Source organism: Macaca nemestrina, chromosome 15, assembly GCF_043159975.1.
Source record: "Macaca nemestrina isolate mMacNem1 chromosome 15, mMacNem.hap1, whole genome shotgun sequence".
NCBI classification, from domain to species: Eukaryota; Metazoa; Chordata; class Mammalia; order Primates; family Cercopithecidae; genus Macaca; species Macaca nemestrina.
This window is the reverse complement of record NC_092139.1, coordinates 64283246-64308715: the sequence shown is the minus strand read 5'-3', so window position 1 is coordinate 64308715 and position 25470 is coordinate 64283246. Positions and strand designations below refer to the sequence as shown.

General features: G+C 35.4%; 1 long non-coding RNA gene and 1 pseudogene across 1 annotated transcript in view; one reads left to right on the top strand and one right to left on the bottom strand.

Moving 5' to 3' along the window:
* LOC139358882 (uncharacterized) overlaps positions 1-12715 on the bottom strand; it is a 60399-nt gene extending 47684 nt beyond the window's left edge. The window contains exons 1-4 of the long non-coding RNA XR_011614389.1: positions 12584-12715; positions 9411-9566; positions 8301-8402; positions 6026-6189 (exon numbers count right to left, since the gene is read on the bottom strand). This is a non-coding gene — a long non-coding RNA (uncharacterized lncRNA). The remainder of the gene's footprint in view (positions 1-6025; positions 6190-8300; positions 8403-9410; positions 9567-12583) is intronic.
* A 10343-nt stretch (positions 12716-23058) lies between these two features.
* On the top strand, positions 23059-23890 carry LOC139358881 (coiled-coil domain-containing protein 85B-like; annotated as a pseudogene).
* The last annotated feature ends 1580 nt before the right edge of the window (positions 23891-25470 follow it).

Here is a 25470-nt window from a genome sequence, read left to right as displayed (position 1 = left end):
GCGCCAGCTCAGCTCACTACAAGCTCCACCTCCTGGGTTCACGCCATTCTCCTGCCTCAGCCTCCCGAGTAACTGGGACTACAGGCACACGCCACCACGCCCAGATAATTTTTACATTTTAAGTAGAGACGGGGTTTCACCATGTTGGCCAGGATGGTCTCCATCTCTTTGACCTCGTGATCGGCTCACCTCAGCCTCTCAAAGAGTTGGGATTACAGGAGTGAGCCACTGCGCCTGGCTGGCAATTTCTGTTTTAAAAGCAGCAGTCATTACTACCAGTCTTCCACCATGCCTCATCAATCAGCATTTCTCTCCTGACATGTTTATTTAGGTTAATGGGATTGTTACAAAACAGCTCACTCTAGCAAGAAACCCCTGAAGACACGGTTCTTGACTCTTCCTTCTTCCTCACATTCCTAGACATTTCTCTTTACCTACATTAGTTCATACTTCTCTTCCAACATAGCAAGTTCCTCCCTAGACTGTAAATTCTCTCTAAACAAAGGGTTATGTTTGTTCATATCTATGTAGCCAATGCAACACAATGCTGACTCATAAATTATTAGTTAATTTTAAAAGTTCTCTTATTTTTTTTTTTCATTTCTGTCTACTAACTTGGTCTCTCTAATGTATCCAAAACACATAATTTTATTTCTGCTTTGGTTCTTTTGCAATTCTCGGTTCCCTCTCCCTAGAACATTCCATCACAGGAAAAATATTCAAACAGCTCCCTCACTTATTTCATATTCTTGTTTCCTCCATAGTCTGACATTTTAAAACATGTTCATGAGAATGGGGTGTGAGGTGCTGGTGTGGATATATTCCAGGTAGTAAGTAAGCTCTGTAATGCTTGGGACTTGGTTTATTTTTCAACACCGTAGCTCCAAGTTTTAAGAATGCAGCCGGGCGCAGGGTCTCACGCCTGTAATCCCAGCACTTTGGGAGGCCGAGGCAGGCGGATCACCTGAGGTCAGGAGTTCCAGACCAGCCTGGCACATGGCAAAACCCCGCCTCTACTAAAAATACAAAAATCAGCCAGGCCTGGTGGCAGGAGCCTGTAATCCCATCTGCTCCAGAGGCTGAGGCAGGAGAAGCACTTGAACTCAGGAGGCGGAGGTTGCAGTAAGCTGAGATCGTGCCACTGCACTCAAGCCTAGGCGACAAAACAAGACTCTCTCTCAAATAAATAAATAGAATTTTAAAATAAAATAAAATACATCTGGTATAATGTAGGTGCTCAGTTATTTCTTAAATGAATAAATGATCTTTTAAATAATTAGCTGATTAATTAAGAATTCCCCATTCCCATCTATACAATTACTTCAGCATGCCAGGCACTTCTTAATTCTTCCTTATGTTTTGTGAGGAATAATAGAAAGGGCTCTTAATTTGTATATCCATGAACCAAATTCTACTGCTTAACGCAACTTTTGCAGTCCACATCATCTTCTACAGGGCTGGGAATCTGACTTTTATAAATGTTAAATCAAATTATAATAATCTTCTATTTTAATATTTGTTAAAGTTTTCTAACATCCATGAGATCATTCAAGTATTTTTTGGGGGGGAATAGATTGCTCTTCAAAACATATTTCCAGCCTCATTCTCCAGCTATGATAATCACAGGAATATTCTATGACATAGCCACATTAGACATTTTGCTATCCTGAATGTACGGTTTTATTTATGCTTAGGAACTTTCCCACCAGATGCTATTTGTATCTGGAAGCGCCATTATCTTCTTACTACAGATTTTCTGATATCAATAATGTAATGTCCTTGATTCTATGATGGTAAGTCAAATACAATGCAGATATTAATATAAGAGTACAGTTGTATCATACATTTAAGCAAAACTTGAGGTCATAAGGGGATAACAGGGGCCTTAGTGTTCAAGATTAGAAAGGATCATAAACGCAGAAATTCAGAAACTTTAAACAATGGCAATATAGATTTCAAATAAGTGACACCAAAGTAATGATGTTTTTAAAATTTTTGTTTTTATTTTTATTTGTTTTAAGAAACTCTGAATGTCTCATGGTTTGTAAGGATAGTCAAAAAATAAATTTTATCCAGAAATAAAGCCAAAGTTTGTTTTATATACCTTGATATTTATTGAATACATAATGATTTAAAGTTTTCATAGAAATTCTTACCGGGATATTTAAATTACATAAACATTTTTGGGATTAAGTAACAAAATACTTGTTACATCTTAAGCAAAATTTTTCAATTGAAAAATAATGATTGCCATAGACTGGAGTTCTAATCATCAGTTTACATCCAAATTTTGCATATTTTGTATTCTTTTTATTAAAAGTTCTATAAAAAGTTGGCAGGTATATGAAAGAGAAAATAGAACCTTACAAACTGCAAAAAATATCAGTTTAGTGGCCTGAATCTGCCATCTTGTGGTGTAATAGCTTCATCTCACATTTTACACATATTCTCTAGGCATTTCAAAATATTTTCTTAAATATGGAGTAAGTATAAAGGTTGGCTTTATTTTTCTACATTTGATTTTTAAAAATACTTGAATATATCAATTTTATTGTTTCTCTATGCACACATTTACTTGTTACTGAAAATGGAAAAAAAATAACACACGGAAGACTTCTTTTAATACAATTCAAATTTTTGAAAGTCAGAAAATCAAATTATTATGCTCTTGCAAACTACCCAATTTTTTCTTTCTCCAAGTTACTTTGTTACAGATTCTTGATGTTGGGTTACATTTCGCTGATTTCAGCCTTTTAAGACACATGGGAACACTTAGGACCTATTGATGCTTCTTTGGGTCAAATCGAAGAGTGGAGCTAAAGTATATTGAAGTTATTCAAATACATTCAAACTATACAGATCCCTTATGAATTACTGGTATCACAGCAGAAAGGAAAAGATATATGAAGAAAAATACATAAAAGAACTCATTATCAAAATTATTGTTATAGTCTGTAATAGTATAGAGTAGCTTTCTCAACTGCTGAATAATATTACCAGCAAGAGTAAAAAGTACAATAAAAAAAATGATGACTGAATCTGCTCAGTGTCAAAATTCCCTATTCTAGCATTCTCAGAAGGATCCCACCTAGTGCATGCAGAAAGTGCAGCCACATCTGAAAGGTTCCCTTCTCAATTCAGTCTGAACTCCTCTAAGCCCAGTGTCTGTTAGTTCTCATTGAAGCTGAGAAAATCTGTGTACTAACAGGTACACAGATTTTACCACCCTTTCTTTCTGCACAGATAACTGTGTTCTCACTCCCTTCCCCCTGTAAGGCAAGCTGCCTCTGATATCCTGGAAAATAATTTCTCTTCTACCCTGTTGTTGAGGTAAACCTTCTGACAGATGAAGATGAGTTGGGAATTTGGTACCAGGATCGACACTCAAGTTACTACGGTTCTTTATCGACATGTTCGAGCAGAAGTTATAAGAGTCCTCTGAATCATCCTGAGAATTTTTTTTAGAAAGCATTTGTAAAGATTCTGGGATCAAGGGTGTGTTAAGCTTTGTGATGGTTTCATAGGTGGTCTAGTCACAGCGCTATGCTTCTTCTGGATCTTTGGGTCCCAACACAAGGTGATACTAGACTGTCAAACTGCCACCAGGTAGTCTGGAAAGAACTGTGTAGCCCAGAAATAACTTGAAAACCCAAACTGTAACAAATATTAGTGAAAGAACCAAACTCTGATTTTTTTTTTTTTTACACTTAAGTATTTTTCCAAGCCAATACTATCTTAATCGGTGTTGTATGTTCAATTTCAGTGCCCAACATTTGGCCATTTGGATTTGTTCATTGGTAAATCTTTTTTAATATTATTATCTTGTCTCTCTTTAAACAAATCTTTCAAATTTTCAAATTATTTTGGAGGTGAATTTTTTAAAATACCGTCATATAGATTCCTTTGCCTTGATAATGATGTTTGTTACAATGTTGTTGGCCCAGTTACTCTTTGATTAGTATTTGGGAGTTAAATATAAAAGTAAATACAAAATAATTTTTAGATGGAAAAATCACATTAAAAGCATACTGGGAAATAAGAGTTAATATCACATGGCCAGGGGTTAAAGTATGTTTTTATATTTTCTTTAAAAATGTAAATGCACATTTTTACCACTAAGACATACTAATTGTTTCCTCAGTAAGCCACAACAGAAAAAAACAACTGTTTCTTATTTTATATGGGAATAAATGTATTTTGGCTTCAAATCATGACCTCAATAATCTAAAATATAGAAATCTGAAGTAAGTCAACATTTCACTGTGATCAAAAAGTTTAGCCTTTAAGTAATTGTTGCAGACAAACAAATTTACTCATTTACTTTACCTTTATTTATTAATCTCTTATTATAAACATTAGCTTAGAATGCAATTATAGAGTGAACATAAGCATAGCTCTTTTATAACTTTAAAGTTATGCTAAAATATTTTAGCAATAATATAATCATATGAGCAAATAAGGATCCATACATCATTTCTAGGAAGAAGGATTGATTGAATATTTTTAAAATGTCTGCTTTGGGGAGTGGCACCAGGGAAATAGTAGAGTGGGAAGCTCTGAATTCCTGTGTTTCATCAGAAACATAATAAAAATATCAGAAACAGGGCCGGGCGCGGTGGCTCAAGCCTGTAATCCCAGCACTTTGGGACGCCGAGACGGGCGGATCACGAGGTCAGGAGATCGAGATTATCCTGGCTAACACAGTGAAACCACGTCTCTACTAAAAAAAACCAAAATACAAAAAACTAGCCAGGCGTGGTGGTGGACGCCTGTAGTCCCAGCTACTCCGGAGGCTGAGGCAGGAGAATGGCGCGAACCCGGGAGGTGGAACTTGCAGTAAGCTGAGATCCGGCCACTGCACTCCAGCCTGGGGGACAAAGCGAGACTCCGTCTCAAAAAAAAAAAAAAAAAAATCAGAAACACTGAGAACTCTGTCTTAAGTTTGTGAAACAGTCAAAGTCTTAAGTGAATGCAGAGTAAATAAAAGTCAGGTAAATATTCCCCTGGAATGCAAGGAAATCTTAGCCAAAACAAGCCTAAACCTAGAATAATAAAAATAGCAAATCCTGGGGAAAGGGAATATCTGATTACCAGACTTAGTCCATTAAAATTTAGAAATGTCCAGTTTTCAACCAAAAAATAATAAAGCCATACAAAGAAATCAGAAACTACTGGACACTCAAAGGAAAAAGTAATTCACAGAAGTAGGCCCTGAACAGGCACAAACATTGGACTTTCTATACAAAGACTTTAAATCAAATGTTTTAAAATCGTTCAAAGTGCTAAAGAAAAGTATAGAGAAGAACAAAAGGAAAACAGCAAAATAATACATGTGATAACAATATCAAAATAAAGATATAAATTATATAAAGGATCCAAATAGAATTTCTGGTGCAGATAAGAAAAGTATAATATACTTCTCTCTAGAGATGTATAATAACTGAAACACAAACTTTGCAAGAGAGTTTCAACAGCAGAACGAGCAATCAGGAGAAATAAATCAGTGAACTTAAAGAGAGACAATAGTATTTTTGCAGTGTGAGAAACAGAAAGAAAAAAGATTTTTTTTAAAATGAGCTGATCATAAGAGACCTGTGGAACATTATAAAGAAGGCCAATGTATTCATTATGGGAGTCCCAGAAAGAAGACTATGAGAAAATAAGGTGGAAAGACTATTTTAAGAAATAATGGCTGACAATTTCCCAAATTTAATGAAGAACATGAAACTACACATTAAAAATGTTCAGCAAATTTCAGGCAAAATATAGTCAAATCATTGAAAGTTAAACACAGAAAAAGCTTAAAAACAACATGAGAGAGGTAAGTCACGAAATATTTTTGATATAATTAACCACAGATTTATTATTGGAAACAATGGAGGACAGAGGCAGTGGGTTGATATAAAATACTGTAAATAGTCTGGGGTTTGGGGTAACAAAACTGTCAACCTAGAATTCTACACACAGCAAAACTGTCCTTCAAGTATTAAAAAAAAATTGCTAAGGAAACTTGTTACTAATTTACCTTACAAGGAATGCTAAAGGGAATTCATCTAGTTGAAATAAAAGGACCCCAGACAGTGGTTTGAAGCAATATGAGGAAATTAAGAACATTGGTGTAGGTAGCTATGCAGGTAAGTAAAAAAGCCAACCTCGTTGTATTTTTGTTTGTAACTCTTCATAGTTTTCCTATGTGATTTAAAAGACACACGCATAAAATGATAACTGAAAATATATATAATAGGCATACAATTCAAAAAGAGGTAACTTTTATAAGATTGTTAAGAGAGTGGCAGAATGTATGAAAAATAAAACATTCATTTATCTGCTGTGTATGAAGAAAGAATCACTTTAGATGCAAAGACACAACAAAGTTTTAAGTAAAATAATGAAAACATACAGTCTATATTAAGAGTTACCACAAAAGACTTGGAATGACTATATTAATATCAGATAAAATAGATTTCCAATAAAATGTTTCCAAAAGAAAAAATTATATATTGTTGGAAGTTTCAATACAAAATAATTTTAAATGTATACATGCCAAACAATAGAGGCAAAATATATAAAGCAAAAATTGAAAGAATTAAAATGGAAAATAAATAATTCTACAATAATAGTTGGAGACTTCAATACATGACTTTACCATTCACTGTGAAAAGTACAGTCTCTTCCACAAATGGTGCCGGTAAAATGGGATATTTTCATGTAAATTATTGAAGTCAATCCCTTATCTTATACCACATAAAAAAAGTTAAGTCAAAATAGATAAAACACCTAAATTTAAGTGTCAATATTACAAACATCTTTAAAAAATGAGAACAAATCTGCATGGCGGTGGATTTGGCAATAGTTTTAAAATATAATACTAAAAATATAAGCAACAAAAGATAAAATTGGCATATTGGACTTTATTAAATTAAAAAAAAAACTTGTGTATCAAAGACACTATAAAGAAAGTAAAAACAACCCACAGAAAGGGAAAGAATATTTGTAAACTAAATATATGACAAGAAGTTAATATCCAGAATTTGTGAAGGATTTCTACAACTCAACAAGACAAAGAACCTAATCAACAAAACAAAGGACTTCTGTAGACATTTCTCCATATGAGATTGATTAATGGGCCGGGCATGGTGGCTCATGCCTGTAATCCCTGTGATTTGGGAGACCGAGGTGGACAAATCACGAGGTCAGGAGTTTGAGACCAGCCTTGCCAACATGTTGAAATCTCATCTCTACTAAAAATACAAAAAATTAGCCAGCCATGGTGGCATATGCTGTAATCCCAGCTACTAAGGAGGCTGAGACAGGAGAATCACTTGAACCTGGGAGGCAGAAGTTACAGTGAGCCGAGATGGCACCACAGCACTCCAGCCCAAGCAACAGAGTAAGACTCCATCTCAAAAACAAAACAAACAAACAAACAAACAAAAACAGATTGATTTATGGTCAATGGGCACATGAAAAGAATGCTCAAGAAATAGAAAATAAAAAACATGTAAACCAAAATCACACCACTTCAAAAATTCTGTGATGGCTATAATCAGGAAGATGAAAAATAACAAATGTTAGCAAGGATGTGGGGAAATTGGAACTTTTGTACATTGTAGGTGGAAATGTGAAATGATTTAGCTGCTGTAGAAATGTTTGGTGGTTTCTCCAAAAATTAGACATAGGATTACTATATGACTGGCAATTTCCCTCCTAGGTGTATATCTCAAAGAATTAAAATTAGGGACTCAAACAAATATATGCATACCAATATTTTAGCAGTATTATTCACAATAGTTAAAAGATAGCAAGAATACAAGCATCTATAAATAGATGAATAAAAAGGGGTATATATTACAATGGAATATTATTCAATCATTAGAAGGAATGAAGTATTGATGTATGCTACAACATGGTTGAACCTTGAAAACAATATACTAAGCGAAATCAACCAGACATAAAGCAGCATACATTTTAGATGAATGAACATGTATGTGAAATATCTAGAATAGGAAAATTCATAGAGACATAATATAGACTAGAAGTCATCAAGGGCTGGGGTTAAAGGGAATTGGGAAGTTGTTGCCTAATGAGTACAGTATTGGATTTCTGTTTGGGTTGATAACAAATTTTGGAACTAGATGTGGTGATGGTTGTACAATATTGTGAATGAAATTCATGGCAGTAAATTGTACATATAAAAATATTAAAATAACAAATGTTATGCTGTATGTATTTTACCACAATAAAAATATAGTTTAAAAAAGAAAATGTCTCTTTTTATAACTGATTTAATGATTATTAACATTAAGAAGAAAGGTAGAAGAAACTTTCCATTGATTTCTGTCACTCTTTTCTTTCGGTTTTTCTGCTTCCTTACTTCATAGTTTTATTCACTGTCCAATTTCCTTCAAAGCAAAAATAATGACAGTCATGACTCCAAATTGCGTCCTTATACTTTTCTAGCTACTACTTATTTTTTTCTTTTTAATATCAAAGATAATTTGTTGTGTATATACTAATAACTCCCCAATATTTATTTCTGACTTTGATCATTCTTCTAGATTTCAGATGTAAGTTTCCAGTTGATTGGTAGGGAATTTAACCTTGTATTTTTATGAAAATTTCTAAATTGTCGTCTCTATTCTTTACTTTTAAATCTTCTAGTGACACTCTGTGAGTAGTCAGTTAATAATGAAACAAATAATATAACATATATTATCCCAAGTACTGCTGATTTTCCACCTCTTTTTGCTATATTGGCCTATGTACAAACAGAATTTTTCTAACTATAAGTTTTTCTCCATTGACTGAATAAGACTCTCACTTTACCTTTAGCCCTCATTCAATCTTGAACAACACATATTTCCAACCACACCAAACTTCACGTACTCTTGCCAAATATTCTCATATATTCTTTTGCTCTTCTTCTTTTGTGGGCCTCTAATAATTCAGCCTCTCCAATTTTTATTATAGTTTAATTCATGCTAAACCCCTTTTATAAATTTAAAATTCTCCTTGTAGTTTTCCCTGAAATTTCTCAAAAACTATATTTTACTTTTATTTTCCAATTATGTGATTGTGTCATTAGTCCTGTGAGTTGGGATTTTTGTCATTCCTATTTTTGTTTTCATGCATGAATATCACCCATTTGATTCAGGAAGCAAATGATAGTAAAGGCCAGACACTATATAAAAGTAGGTAAAATATTCTGTTTTGCCGTGTGTTTTTCCGTATTATTTTTATAAGACTTATCTAGACATAATCAGTTATTTAAAAGACAGAGATATGCAGAGAACTATGGGAAGAGAAAAGTCAGTGTTTCTAGGGAGCAAGATATCATGATTGTTGTAACACCTTGTATTAACAAAGAGGGTATACTTGTAAATTAAATGTAAAGCACAAAAGACACTTACTTTCATTCTGACCAAAGTCTCCTTATGTCATAATTATCCTTGATTTTTTTGCAGGATTTCTTGTTTCCACACTTACTTTCAGTTGTCATAAAATACAAACTTCTTTGACTTTCATTTACTTCAGTAGTAATTTTAAATATCACCAGTAGATGCCATCTTTCGATACAAAATGAAAAAGAACTATGTTTCATAACTTGAAAGTATTAGAAGATGATAGGTATTTAGAAAGGTAGATCAATAGACAGATGCCAGATAAATGATGGATAGGAGGAGGACAGATGGAGTAACAGATAATTACAAGAATTGATATTTACGGGTACACTTCCACATGGTAGGTCCTTAGGAAATATGTGTTGAGTGAATGAATAACTTAATTGATGATGTTAGGGATTGACAAATTAGATTGAAACTAGAGAAGCAGGCCAACAGGCCCCAGAAATGGTCAGAAAATAAGGTAGTTTTAGGGGATCAGGTAAAAGGAAAAACAGGGCATTAAAAAATTAGAATTAATAGTTGGAGTTGGATCAGAGTAAGTTTGCAACAACTCCAGAATACCGGCCATCATGAAGATGTTTACAGTGGTGGTTAAAATTGGTTGAAGGCGTTTTGAAAAGCCCTTTCATCTTATTCAGGCAGATAAGTCGTTGCCTGAATCTAGTCATAATATCTGAGATGGAGTTTCAGAATATACGAGGAACAAGAATCTTAGTCTTCATCTCTGGGAAAATTGTACCCAAATTGGAAGCGATTTAAAGATACGTGACAAGAATCAAAAGACAGAGTGAGTAGAATTACCTAGCAATGTCCAGAACATTGGAAGTATTCTTTTTCACAGTTGTATAACACATTTACACTAAGAGATTATTCTACTGCCCAACTGTATTGATATTCACTTATATTCTATCACGGGATGCCAAACTGCACATGGTTCTACTGTAGTTTTATTAATTTTAGTATTTATTTTTACCTTACCCATAGAGACTACCATTTCAATCTAGGCTGGGTATTCAAAATAAGTGAATAGTTGCCAATGTTATAACACTTCATATAAGAATCAAATAATTAATTAGCATTTTCTTCCCGTCGGACCACTGGGCTTAAAGGTCAATTGTAAGGCATTAATTTTGAGGAGCTGAATTAGTTAGAAGTGATATTTACACTGCTTAGCATGGACATTATTGTGTACATATTTTATTTATATTTCAGGCAGGTGTTAGAGGGTCCACTTGCCCATACCACCTGGGAGTGTCATACGGGGAATTTCACTTGAGCGACAGCAACACATTCTTGTCATTGCCTCTGTGATTTAATTCAACATCCGTTATTTTAAGTGAATGGGAATTGTTGTCTTCATAAATTTGCACATAGTAATGCAAATATTTTTAGGGAAGAAAGTGGGGGTACTATTGTGATGTGTATATTTCTATTAGCACATACTGGAACATCACAATGAGTTGTTCTTTATTTTTGTTTTTAAAATATTAACTGATAACATAAAAACTTTATTCTAATAACTGAGTGAATGACTCTGTAATACCTCATGCTAAAAACAATTTAAAGATTTTTAAAAAGTATAATACAAGTTACAAATACTTTAAAATTTTAAAAAATAAACGCTTAAAAGATATTTTTAAGAGTCAAAATGTTCAAAAATATTTAATTATAAAAATTTGGCTTGGATAAATGTAATATGGGTTGTATTTAAAAATGTTAAATAATTAAAATTGCTATTCTATTATATAATATCAAATTACATTAACTCTCAAGACTGAGCCAATATTACCACTGAAAATACAGAAAATGCAAGCTAGGTATCCAATGACTTGGAAAAACGGTGTTGAAATACATGTACCATGAACTACCTGAAATTTTCCAAACTCACCCTCAATCAATCACATCTAGATTGACAAAGATTATTCCATAGCTCTAGAGGTTCACTATAAAATATTTAAAACCGGCCGGGCGCGGTGGCTCAAGCCTGTAATCCCAGCACTTTGGGAGGCCGAGACGGGCGGATCACGAGGTCAGGAGATGAGACTATCCTGGCTAACACGGTGAAACCCCGTCTCTACTAAAAAAATACAAAAAACTAGCCGGGCGAGGTGGCGGGTGCCTGTAGTCCCAGCCACTCGGGAGGCTGAGGCAGGAGAATGGCGTAAACCCGGGAAGCGAAGCTTGCAGTGAGCTGCGATACGGCCACTGCACTGCAGCCTGGGCCACAGAGCGAGACTCCGTCTCAAAAACAACAACAACAACAAAAAAAACAAAAAAAAATAAAACCAACTTTAAATGCCAATACCTTCCTCAGAGGCATTAGAAATATATTATGATCACTTTTTTCCTTAAAATGCGCATCCACATGTCAATGTTTTATATGATTTTTTAGATGGATTTTAAGTGAAATTATAAACCTAAGGAAGTATAATTGATCAACCTATCAGTAGGTTTACAGACATAAGTTTCATGTAATTTTGTTTGGCTGAAATACGTGCTAATATAATTTAAATCATGTCTCAATCTATGAGTTTTTTGTAGATCACAGTAGTTTACAGAACTCACCTTTCTTATATTTAAGAATAGAACTGTGATAATTATAATTTTTGTGCAATTTTTAAATTTTAGATTTATATTATATAATTGCTTTCAGTACAGTCCCTCAGGGTTTTAAAATATAGATATTTGGTATTGTAGTTCATCTACCAACTTTGCGTTATTACATTTGCATACTGAAGCATGGAACATGACACTTGACACGTTACAGATAATTTGTATCATTAAATAAATAATGGAAAAAATTGATATGTTGAAAAATTGAATAACCTAAATGTATCAAGTCTAGGCACCTTGTAACATTAGGTCAATAGGCTGCATTCTGGGATTTTACAAAGGTCAGACATGTCATGAGTGGACAACGACATATATTGGAACAATTCCATATAAAGAGATATGCAAATCCAGTGTAAGAAGCACAAAACGCTATTGTAGTATGGCAAAGATAAATTACTATCTATTTCATCTGCACTAGAATCTCAGTTGATTAGCAATATTTCCATCAGCCCAGGACAATCCAGCCCCTAAATAGCCCAAGACAATCCAGCCCCTAAATACTCAAAAATATTGGAACTATTTTTAAGAGGATTTTTCGGGGTCATGCTGAGTATAACTGTTCTTACCTTCATTTGGTCTTTGTGATGGCTAATTTTATGTGTTATCTTGGCAAAACTTTGGTATCCAGTTGATCTGATAAGTCTCATGCAATCTTTTGAAAACTTTCAGATAGAGACAGAAGTTTCCTGAAGCAGGTCTGTAATATACAAACTCTGCCTGAGTTTCTAGTCTGCCTGGCCTGCTTTGTGAATTTTTCTCTCAAGACTGCAATATCAACTCCAACCTGAATTTCTAGTCCGCTGGTCTTCCCTATGGAATTAAGACATGTGAGTCCCGGGTTCCTTAAAATCTTTCTTTCCTTTTCTCTCTCTCTCTCCTCATATATATATATATATACACACACACACACACACACACATACACACACGTATTTTTTGTGTGAGATATATATAAAAATGTATAGATCTGTACACTATATATAAATATGTGGAGTATAAACATATACATAACATGTAATATAGTCTAGATCCCTCTTTATTAAGATTGATTCTTCCTAGTGTGGACTTCAAATACCATTATTGTAAGAAAACTTAAGTATTACAGTTACACTGTAATGTTATAACACTGAGACTTTGTTTTAATGAGGCTCTTCAAACAAGGAGCACATTCTGTTGCAGTAGGAATATTTGAATCAATTGCCAATTGGTCTGTACCAAAGCTGCTTTCTAAGTGAAGATTGTTCATTACGATATTACTACAGGCATAGACACACTCTCTCCCTCTCTCTCTCTCTCTCTCTCTCTCTCTCTCTCTATATATATATATATATATATATATATATATAAAATAATTATCCTCATAATTTTAGGTACATGAACTTAAAATCATATTTGTGCATCCCGGTTTTGTTTATGGCAATCTTTGGACATTCTCATTTTGGTTCCACTTTTTTTTTTCTTTTTTGAGATGGTGCCTCACCTGTTGTCCTGGCTGGAGTGCAGTGTCACGATTATGACTCACTGCAGCCTTGAACTCCCAGTCTCAGGCAATCCTCCTGTCTCCGCTTCCAGAGTAGCTGAGAATTTAGGTGCCTGCGACCCTCTCTGGCTATTTTTAAAAAATTTCTTAGAGGTGGGCCTCATTATGTTGCCCAGGTTGACCTCTAACTCTAGAGCTCAAGCAGTCCTCCTGCCTCAACCTCCTGAGTAGTTGGAGTGACGGTCACAAGCCACTGAGACCAGCAGTTTCCACTTTTATCATGTCTTTTTCCCCATCCTTACATGCTATTCAGGCATCTAGATTTTTGATGCTACTGACTTGCACAGTGTCTTGTGAAACAAGCCAGTACTGTGGACTTGTTAACTGAATGTGGCTTTTCCTACTTTGCTCTCAAATCGTTTATTTTTCATCTGGCTATGTAAGGTAAATTACCCATCTAAACAATATTGAATTCTACATCAGCCACAGATTGCAATCAAATTAAATAAAAGATGGTGAGATTATAAAAGCCATCAGATTTAAAAATTGTATGTAAATTGAATATTATGAAACCCCAAATGGAAATGTGGTATGTGTAGATTATTATATGCAAACAAGCCTCTACAACTAATTGAATTTTTTATTTATCAAAGTTTTCTTAAGTAATAAGCTTAAGAAATATTTATTGACGGCCATGCACGGTGGCTCGTGCCTGTAATCCTGGCACTTTGGGAGGCTGAGGTGGGCGGAATCACTTGAGGTCAGGAGTCTGAGACCAGCCTCACCAACATGGGGAAACCCCGTCTCTACTAAATATACAAAAATTATCCAGGCATAGTGATGCATGCCTATACTTCCAGACACTTGGGAGGTTGAGGCAGGAGGATCACTTTAACCCATTGACGCAGGAGGATCACTTTAACCCGGGAGGCAGAGGGTGCAGTTAGCTGGGATGGCACCACTGCACTCCAGCCTGGGAGACAGAGTGAGTAAGACTGTCTCAAAAAAAAAAAAAAAAAAGAAAAATAACTATTTATTGAATAGCTATAACTTCTAAATTCTGCCAGCTTGTCATATATATATAGTGTGTGTATATATGTATATATCTGTGTGTCTGTGAGTATATATATATATATGCACACAGACATATATGACCTTCATTTATGACCTCTTATTGATTCTATTGTATGCCAGTTTCTTCAGGTTCCAGAAATCTGCTCCTTTCAGTTAGCGTGGACTCAAACAGCTTCACCATTCAAACTATGGGCAAAACCAAAAATGTCTATTTAAATTTAACTTATTTCTTTTCTTTACTTTTACATTTATTCAAAATAAGTTAATATAAAGAAATTATTACCAACAGAACAAATAGAACAGTACATTCTTTAGTACCAGGATTATCACATTTAGTATTAAATATGGGACATTCATCCAAATCACATATTTCTATTTTCTTCTCCTTAGTAAGTATAGAATGGAAGTCTATTTTTATCCAAGGAATTAGAACAGATATATATGTGTGTATATATATACATATAAATACGTGTGTATTTTATATACATATGTGTGTATATATATACATATAACTATGTGTATATTTTATATGTACATATATACACACATATACATATATATCTGATAGCATTTCTTAGTTTACTTTTATAGGGAATACACCAGATTATGCAGTAAAAAATAACTACTTTTGTTAGTTTACCTAAATTAAATAACTTTTTGTTTATTCCAATACACAAATTATCAACAAATAGATATATCATTTATACCCAATTCAGAATTTTAAAATATTGTAGCACTATTACTATTTTTAAACAATGCTGAATATGAACTCCTTATAAAACATTCAGAACTCCCACAATACATGCCATTTATAAATGATGATTCATGGTTGGGTGTGGTGTCTCACGCCTGTAATCCTAGCACTTTGGGAGGTCAAGGTGGCTGGATCACCTGAGGTCAGGAGTTTGCGACCAGCCTGGCCAGCATGGTGAAACCCTGTCTCTACTAAAAATACAAAAATTAGCTGGGTGTGGTGGCGACCACCTGCAATCCCAGCTACTCTGGAGGCTGAGGCAGGAGAATCGCTTGAACCAGGGGAGGCAGAGGTTGCAGTGAGCCAAGATTGTGCCACTTCGCACCAGCCTGGGCAACAGAGGGAGACTCCATCTCAAACAAACAACAAAAAAAAAAAGACTCATTAATAATTTGCTTGGGATTAAAGGCGAACATTATTACATTATTGTTTCTCAGATAATATGTACAGGAGAAGTAAGTCTGAATACATAATATTTTATGCAAAACAAGATTTATCTATGTCTCCCTTCTTCTGAGTAGTAAAAAGTTGATGTTAATACATTTGGATCTCCCCCATCACATAGCTGGGGTTGAGTCTAAGTTCTTGGGGATACATAATGTAAAGAACTTAAGGACTAGTTGTATGATCTTCGGTGTCTCTTCCAACCTGTGATAGCATCTCTGGAGACATTTTGAGTTGTTCTAATATCTTACCCTAGCTGTATGCAAGTCACTATTGTATTTTCTCACATTCTTACCTTTTTTCTAATCTGGCTAAAAATTAACCGCTTTCAGGGTTCTCTGTGGTTCCCAAGTTTTATCTTTCTATTTTTGAAAAAGCACACCATATTCCGTGGGATTGTTTAGGACACTTTAGGATTTGTGTCCTACTATTTAAATGTCCTGGCAACATGTTAACTCTCCAGGTCATGCTCAGGCGAGTCTGATTTCATCATTGATATGAGATATGATATGCCCTTTATACTCTGGGGCTTTGCCGCCACTTCACATTCTATTTAGGAGTAATATTTCCCTCATATTCAAAATTCCTACATCTGTCTATCTGTCTGTCTATCTGTCTATCCATTCATGTCCTGTAGAGCCTTTTCTCAAGGACTCACCAGTATTACTGGCTCCTAATTCTACTTGTTACTAATCTGCAACACAGAAAAGCCCACCAGGTAACCTGAGGATTTGATAATTTAAATAACATCATGTTCTCTTCTAGCTCTGATATCTTCATCAGAACTTACTCCCTTTTCACAGGGCTTACACTTTCTAAGTTCCAACTATAAAAGTTTACATTTTCTATATGATCAATTAATCACTCCTTTTCTGAGGAATTAATAAAGCTGGTTCCAATGTAGAAAAGTGAGAAAAATCAAGAGTAATAGAAAATCGAGTGTTAAGAAGAATTAGTTAATATTTCAAAAACAGAATCTCACCATTCTATAAATTATATTCCTAATGTTGCATGTAACTATCAGATTTCGTTTGAGGAGCTATCAGAAAGGTGACTAAAGCAAAATGCTCTCAGACATAGATCTCAAATTTAAAGTTTATGTTTATCTCTAAAATTACTACTCTTCTCAGGTCTTAAAAAGTCATGCAGTGTTTAACTCTCATAAATATACATGAACATTATTAAGGAAAATTCCAAACTTCACAATTAACTCTCCACACTAAACAATTCACCAGTGCACAAGTGTAGAAGTATATGTGTAATTAGGCATTTCATCTGACAAGCAGGAAAGCAAAGACTGCACAGAACATGTTAGAGAACCAGAAATACAAAAGAAATTGTATAAAATGTCTTCCCAACTGAAAAAAGCTTCTCTCTTTCTGTGTGTGTAAGTTATAAACAGTGGAACAATTAAAATAATACTAATATACCAATTAAATAATAAATTGATATTTATTGAATCATATGACTAGAGCTAACAAAATTAGAATAGTACAACCCAATTCAGAAGATTCTTGAAATTGTTCAAGCTGAGGTCCACACTGCTCATCTCCCCAGGTCTGATCACCATACCCACAATGTTTTGCCTAGTTTCTGTGGCAAGTAGAAAGCTCTAAGTTTAGTCTATTGGAGTTTCAGTGTGAAGCAATAACCTTTCTGGGAGCAACCCATATCTCTTTTGAGAAATATTTTTGTTCTTGTAACTGGACTCTGGAAAACTGAATATTCTTAAAATTGGACGTAAAAATATCTTGAACCATTAAATACTCTCCATGATCTGTTAGTACGGTATTCGTCAAGTCTTAAATCTCAGTATACAAAGCTACTCTATAATGAAGTGAAAGGGACAAATATGCAGTAGGACCTATTCAAATCCAAAAGACCAAGTAGGTTACACATGGTAGTTTCTTATTTCTCCATGACAGCAGCATTGCTTCCTCTCTCAGCTCTTCCTATAAACTTATGTGGATTTTCATTAAAAAGTTGAAAGTAAAAGAAAAGAGGTAGGCTTGACTTACATATAAATAATCTTTGCTTAAACTGACCTTCTAAAATAAACTGAGGTAGCATTACAGTATTTCTTAGGTATAACTATAAAACACAGGGGAAACGTACATTTCCATGAGGTAGAACTTTCATCAGTACATTTGATTGTCAACTTTTCCCTAATACAAGAGAGTCCAGAGTTACAGATTTATACAAGGGTGTCATAATGTCAACATTTTTAACGTTTGTGCCAGAAAATCCTTGTCATGGGGTGCTGTCCATGTGCATTGCTGGATGCTTCATAGTATCCTTTGCCTCTACCCACTAAAATGCCAGTAGCATGGTGAAAACAAACAAACAAAAAAGTTTCCATCATTGTTCCCCCTCACATTGAGAACAATTAATTTACACTAATTATTGGGCAATTGTTAATTGTTTAGCTAGATGACGGCGTACTTGGAAGAGACAAGACTGAGAAGGGGTAGCAAGTAATTCTGGGAAAGCAGTATATTCAATGTACCTCACAGAATATGCGCAGGCTGTGAGCATGTTTGTGTCCCATGCTCGCCAAAGTACATGCACTCTAGAAGAGCCCCTGAGTAACTCAGTGGAAAAGATAGATGCCTATCAATTTTCCTATGTGACCACCTCAAAGTTTGCTCAATGGACTAATGAATAATCACATTTATACGGTAGTGAGATGAAGGTTTTATATGTGTTTTATTTCTCAATAAGCTTTATGTGGAATAAGTGTCCAACTGTTCAAGAACAAATACCAAAAATGTTACTGATAAATCACAATTCCCTGAGGACAGTAACCAGCCAATCAATGGTGGGAAAAAAACTGGACCCTTCTGATAATAAATGAAGTTGTTATCTGTCCTGGAATAGACACATAATCTGGATATAGATGTGCTTTACCTTTCTCTCTCCCTCCCCCTACACTTTCTTTATGATTGTTTCTTGAGCTATTCTGTACCTCATTGTCCATCTAATAATGCTCCAATGTGTGTACTGTTACATAGAACATAATTTATCGCCATTGTTAAGGCAGATGTTCATGGGATTTACTGAACTCACCATGTCCCTACAATTCAGAAGTTGTTGTCCCTATAGAACATTGTGATATCTATTAACGTACCTTTTATAATGTTAACTTGAGTTTCAGTAATGTCGCAAAAAATACGATGTATGCTCTGATCCAGGGGAAATTTTATGTCATCATTTTTCTCTTAGACAAAAAAAGAGTGGGTATATAGATGGTATACATATTTTGTTAGATTTATACCAAAGTACTTCACGTTGTTTAGTGCTGTTAAAAACGGTACTGTATTTTTTGTTTCAAATTCCAGTTGTCTATCAAAGGTATATAGAACAGCAACAATGTTTTGTACATTAAACTGGTATGTTACAACGTTGCAGCAACAGCTTATTCATGTCTGAATTTTCTTTTGGTCAATTGTTGGGGATTTTTTTACATAGACAATCATGTTATCTATGAACATAGATAGTTTTATTTCTTCCATCTCAAACTGTATAACTTTCATTTTCTTTTTTGTCTTGTTGCATTAGTCAGGATTTTAGCAAAATGTTGAATAGGAGACATGAGAGGTGACATACTAGCCTTGTTTCCAGTCATAGGCTGATAGAATGTAGCTTCTCTCTACTGGATATGATGTTAACTCTATTTTTTAAAAATATATTCCTTGTTGATTTGAATAAATCTTCCACTATTTCTAATATGCTATGAATTTTTTTCATGAAAAAATGTGTTGGATCTTGTCAAACAACTTTTCTGCATAGATGGATATCATCCAATGATTTTTTTTTTTGTTAGCCTGTTGATGTGGTAAATTACATTATTTTATAATATTTTCAAGTATTGACACAGCTTTGAAAAGTTGAAATACATCTTATGTAGTTGTGGTATACATTATACATAGTTCTTTATATACCTTCTTAGATTTGCTGTAGTAATAATTACTTGACAATGTTTACATCTATCTTTCTCTGCTTTTAATTTGTTTTATTTAGACCGTGCATATTTCAAGTGATTGTTGAAATAGTTAGATTAATATCTACCATATTTGTACTCCTTACTAAAGTGGGACTTGTTTGGTTCTTTTCATATCTTCCTCTCTTTACTTGCCTTCTGTGGTGTGAATTGAGTACTTTATGTGATACCATTTTACCTTCTCTTAGGATATCAGTAATATTTTCTTTAAAAATTTTTATAGTGAGTACTCTTAAATGTTTTTTGTTTGTTTAATTTATTTTTAAATTTCAACCAGTTATACTTGATTCTCTATGGAGAAAGTCTACAGGAGTCCTCATATTGTTATTCTTAAAGTGCTTCTGTTCTGTTCAGGTGTTCATTTGATTTAAATTTGATAAAATTGAAACAGAACTTTTATGTCAACTTAGGAAGAATTGACTGCCTAACTAAATTAACTCTTTGAATCCGTGAGCATTAAATACCTTCCTGAGTATTTAGATGATTTTTAATAATGTTTCTTAACTTGCCTTATACAGGTTTTTAAAATTTCATTAGCTATGTTTTGAAGGATTTTATTTTTTATTCCATTATAAATGGAATAAGGCAGCACTATAGAATATGTTATGGTGAACAAATGTTCTTAGTGTTAATAGGAGATGGGATACATGAGAAAATGAATTTATCAAAACTAAACAATGCAATTAAGATCTGTGTATTTTAGCTTATTTAATGTACGGGCTCTCAGTCATAGGTTATTTTGTCTCAAGGAATATTTAGCACTGTGTGAAATCATTCTTGTTTTTAACACCAGTGCGGAGGTGATAATGGCTCTGTGAGTAAAATCCATGGATGCTGCTGGACATCCTAAAACTCCTAAAACAGGTCCCATGTAGCAAATAGTTCTCCAGCCTAAAAGAGCAATAATGCTGCTGTTGAGAAACTCTTACATAAAGTGCACGTGACTTTTAAAAATTACATTTGTAAAATTAAAAAAATATATTGTTTAGTAACTCAGAGGACAACTTAGTAGACAATTTAGTATCTAAGAGTAAGTCAGGGTATTAATATAAATGTTAGTATACTTTGAAAGTATCAATGTACAAATTTTCTGAGAAGAGTTATATTTCACTGAACAAAAAATAAAATGCTTATTATGTAAAGGTAAATATGAAAATTTCAACAAATATTATAAATTGAGAAGGGATGTAAAAGCGATCTCTATCATTTTGAAACAATAGCATGCTATTCCACGAAAGCTACTCAACTATTAAATCAGATATGTGATTTTATTGAAGAAAAATCTAATAGGTGTGACCAGTTTATATTAATAAGGGACGCATTTTTGGTAACTGGGAAAAGTTTCAGCTTCCATCAAATAGTTGAAATTTTCACCAGATTTATCTGCATATGTGTTTTTTCTTGAAATCTCTTTTATGCTGACATTGCCACTTCAGCACAAGCATGTGAAACCAATAGTTGATCATTATAAAGAACAGTCAAAGCATGATTGTTTATATAGCCTGAAGAGGGAAATGTAGTTTTACACACAAGAAAAGCTAAAAGGAATCAAACGTGATTTCCTGCACACCCCACATTAGGATAGAGTTACATCCAAACCATCTTAAAGGCAGGCAGACTTAAAATATAAATAAATAATCCCTATAGATGGTGTCTTCATTTTTATTGAAAATTCTACTTAATTTTCCTTAATATACTTTATCAGGATATTACTTTTGCTTGGTTGATCTATAAATTAATTAAGGCATCTAGCTTCTATTTTCACTTTCAGTCATATGAAATTATTTCTTCACTCAATTAATCAAGTCGGATTCTACCCTGAAACCTCCCTCTACACTCGGATTCTACCCTGAAACCTCCCTCTACACTTTTCCTTCTTTTACTTTTTTTTTTTTTTGAGACGGAGTCTCGCTCTGCCGCTCAGGCTGGAGTGCAGTGGCCGGATCTCAGCTCACTGCAAGCTCCGCCTCCCGGGTTCACGCCATTCTCCTGCCTCAGCCTCCCGAGTACTTGGGACTACAGGCGCCCGCCACCTCGCCTGGCTAGTTTTTTTTTTTTTTTTTTTAGTGGAGACGGGGTTTCATCGTGTTAGCCAGGATGGTCTCCATCTCCTGACCTCGTGATCCGCCCGTCTCGGCCTCCCAAAGTGCTGGGATTACAGGCTTGAGCCACCGCGCCCGGCCTCTTCTTTTACTTTTAATCATTCCAAAAACATCATTACATCTCTTTCACTTAATATCCAGGTTGCTTCTAAAATTACTCATATCTGTCCATATATGTTCAGTATTGCTCCTGCACATACAACGTCAATGTAATTTTTTCAGTTTCTATAATATTATAATATTTACTACTTCCCATTATAACACTAATAAATGCTTTTATTTATTTAAACAAAGTGATTTTCCCGAAGACAACTGTATAAAAGACAGAGGAATTAGGTTTCTTAAAGTCAAGGAATATTCCTATAGAATATTGATTTTTACTCATTTCTAATTATAATACATGTAGGTGCTTTTCATTAATACATTAATGTTAGTGTTTTTAAAAAGTAATTATTTTTATCAATAAAATGCAAAATATTATTCTGTATATAATTGCATCCACTAGGGTATTTGCACTAGTGTGGCATCCCGAAATATTTTTTGGGATATGAAAGACTAAGACAAGACTTAGTCAAGAAATTATGTATTTAGTCGAAACTTCTTCTCAAGGATGTTTTTCATTTGGACAATTAATGAAATCAGAATGTTAGGTATTAAAAACCCATCTTCTACATTGCTGCCTCAGTGTTGAATAAAATTCCAAATCTGACCCATTTTTATGCTTAAAAATATACCAAAATCTATCCATTCCTTACGTCATAAAAAAGCATAACATCTTTCACTCACATACTCAATACATTCATATTGTCCCCTACCGTATTATCATATCTACTACATCTCTTTTAGATATTAAAGACCCAGAAATAAAGAAAACAGTGATTGTCTCTATTTTAAAGAGCAGGTTAGGTAAAATGGTTTCAAGTGTTATGAAAGCTGTAAGATTTGAAAGACAAAGAAATTTGGAGGTGGTTAAAGAAGCCCTAATGTGAAGGATGAAAAATATCTTGTTATTTGAAGAGTGAAAGAAAGTAGATTTCTTCCAGGCAGAGAGAAGAATAAATAAAAACTTCAGTGTAGAACTAGGCTCTCTGGGTTCAATGAGCAGAAAGCTGTTCTGTTTTCTTGGGACTTGGTGAACCTCTTTGAAACAGAGCGAAGTGAAGTCAAAAAGACCATCTAGCGCTGCCTGACGCGCGCGGAGCCGGAGCCCGACCCTGAGTGGCTCCTGGCCCGACGTGGGGCTCCTGGGTCGCGGCGTCTGGCGGGCGATGCTCCAGCGGCCTGACCAGCCATGGAGGCCGAGGCAGGCGGCCTGGAGGAGCTGACGGACGAGGAGATGGCGGCGCTGGGCAAGGAAGAGCTAGTGCGGCGCCTGCGGAGGGAGGCGGCGGCGCGCTTGGCGGCACTGGTGCAGCGTGGCCGCCTCATGCAGGAGGTGAATCGGCAGCTGCAGGGCCACCTGGGCGAGATCCGCGAACTCAAGCAGCTCAGCCGGCGTCTGCAGGCAGAAAACCGTGACCTGCGCGACCTCTGCTGTTTCCTGGACACGGAGCGCCAGCGCGGGCGGAGCGCCGCGCGCCAGTGGCAGCTCTTCGGGACCCAAGCATTCCGGGCAGTGCGCGAGGACCTGGGCGGCTGTTGGGAGAAGCTGGCCGAGCTGGAGGGCCGCCCAGAGGAGCTGCTGCGGGAGAACCTGGCGCTTAAGGAGCTCTGCCTGGCGCTGGGCGAAGAATGGGGCCCCCGCGTCGGCCCCGGCGGCGCGGGGGGCTCAGGCGCCGGGCCAGCACCCGAGCTTGCCCTGCCCCCGTGTGGGCCCGGCGACCTAGGCGATGGAAGCTCCAGCACCGGCAGCGTGGGCAGTCCGGATCAGTTGCCCCGACCTGTTCCCCCGATGACTGAAGGAACTGCCTCCTCCACGCTGATGCCCGCCTGGATTGCTCCCGGAGCCCGGGGACCGCTGTGGACCTCGGGACCTGGACGCTGTCCTGGCTGCGCAAGAAGGGCCCCTGGCATGGACTAAGAAATCCTGATACCGAGAAGGGCCCCTCGCTCTTGCTGGCAGGGCAGCAGGGGGACTGAAGGCTGGAGCGGAGGGACTTGCTGGGGGTTGGATTGGGGGTAATAAACCCATACGGAAGCGGGGGAAAAAAAAAAAAAGACCATCTGGAAACCTTTCAAGATTATTTGTTCCATGGGATTGACTTTAGATCATATATATATATATATATATATAAATTTTTTAGTATTCAGTGTGGCTATATTTTACACTTGTAAATTTATAAAACATAGCTGTAGATCAAATTTTTCTACTGTAAATTCTGTGTCTGAATTAAGATGGGCCATAAGAATAAAATATGCAAACAAGTACAGATATTTAGCATAATAACAAATGTAAAATATATCAATAATTTTATGAATATTGATTATATGTTGAAATTGTAATATTTCTGATGAGTTTAATGAAACATTATTAAAATTAAGTTCACCTTTTCTTACATTTTTAATGTAAAAATAAAAACTAAAGCTATTAATTTTTAGTAAAAACTACTAGAAAATCTAAAATTATATGTATGACTTACATCATAGTTTCATTGGCCACTGCTGGTGTAGAGTGAAAGGAAGGTAAAGGTGAAGAGAGTTGACCATAATTTGTAGGTTAGTCAACCCATAGGGTCCACCTCAGTTGTATTGCCTGTGTTATCTGCTGATGAAGAACACTTCCCCTCTCATAGGTCTGTAATAGTCATTTTAGACTATTACATGATGAATGCTATAATTGTCATTATAGACCTATGATTTATTGTTAATTACTCTTATTGTTACTAAGTTGGACATTAAAGAAGATCTAGCTGGGCTTAAAGCAAATCCTAACTTAAGGCTAACCTCTTCCAAAACTCTCTTTTGACCACTTAATGTAGTGTTTTCATTCATGCATGCCTACTTTCATAAAACATTTATTATATATCGAAATGAATGTGAAGGAATGCAAGAATGAAATTAATAATTTTTCCAAGAGGAGTCATGAACGGTTTCTCAGAAGAGAGAGTACTTGAACTGAAATTAGAAGAATGAGTTGAAGCCTGCCATGTTGGAAAGGGTATTCTAAGCCAAGGAAGCAGTATTGCAAAGGTTTGAAAAGACATACTACATTTGGACACTGAAACTTTTGTGTACCTGGGGTAAAGACTGTTTGGAATTGAGGCTAGAGTTTGGACTTTCTATAAGAGTAAAGTTCAGAAGTAAGTATTTTGTCTCCCACATTCAAGTGGCAATTTGGCTGCAGAACAGAAAACCAAACACCGCATGTTCTCACTCATAGGTGGGAACTGAACAATGAGTTCACTTGGACTCCGGAAGGGGAACATCACACACCGGGGCCTATCACGGAGAGGGGGGAGGGGGGGTGGGATTGCATTGGGAGTTATACCTGATGTAAATGACGAGTTGATGGGTGCTGACGAGTTGATGGATGCAGCACACCAACATAGCACAAGTATATATATGTAACAAACCTGCACGTTATGCACATGTACCCTAGAACTTAAATATAATAATAATAAAAAAAATAGATCCTATATTTAATAGAGAAATGTTGAGGCT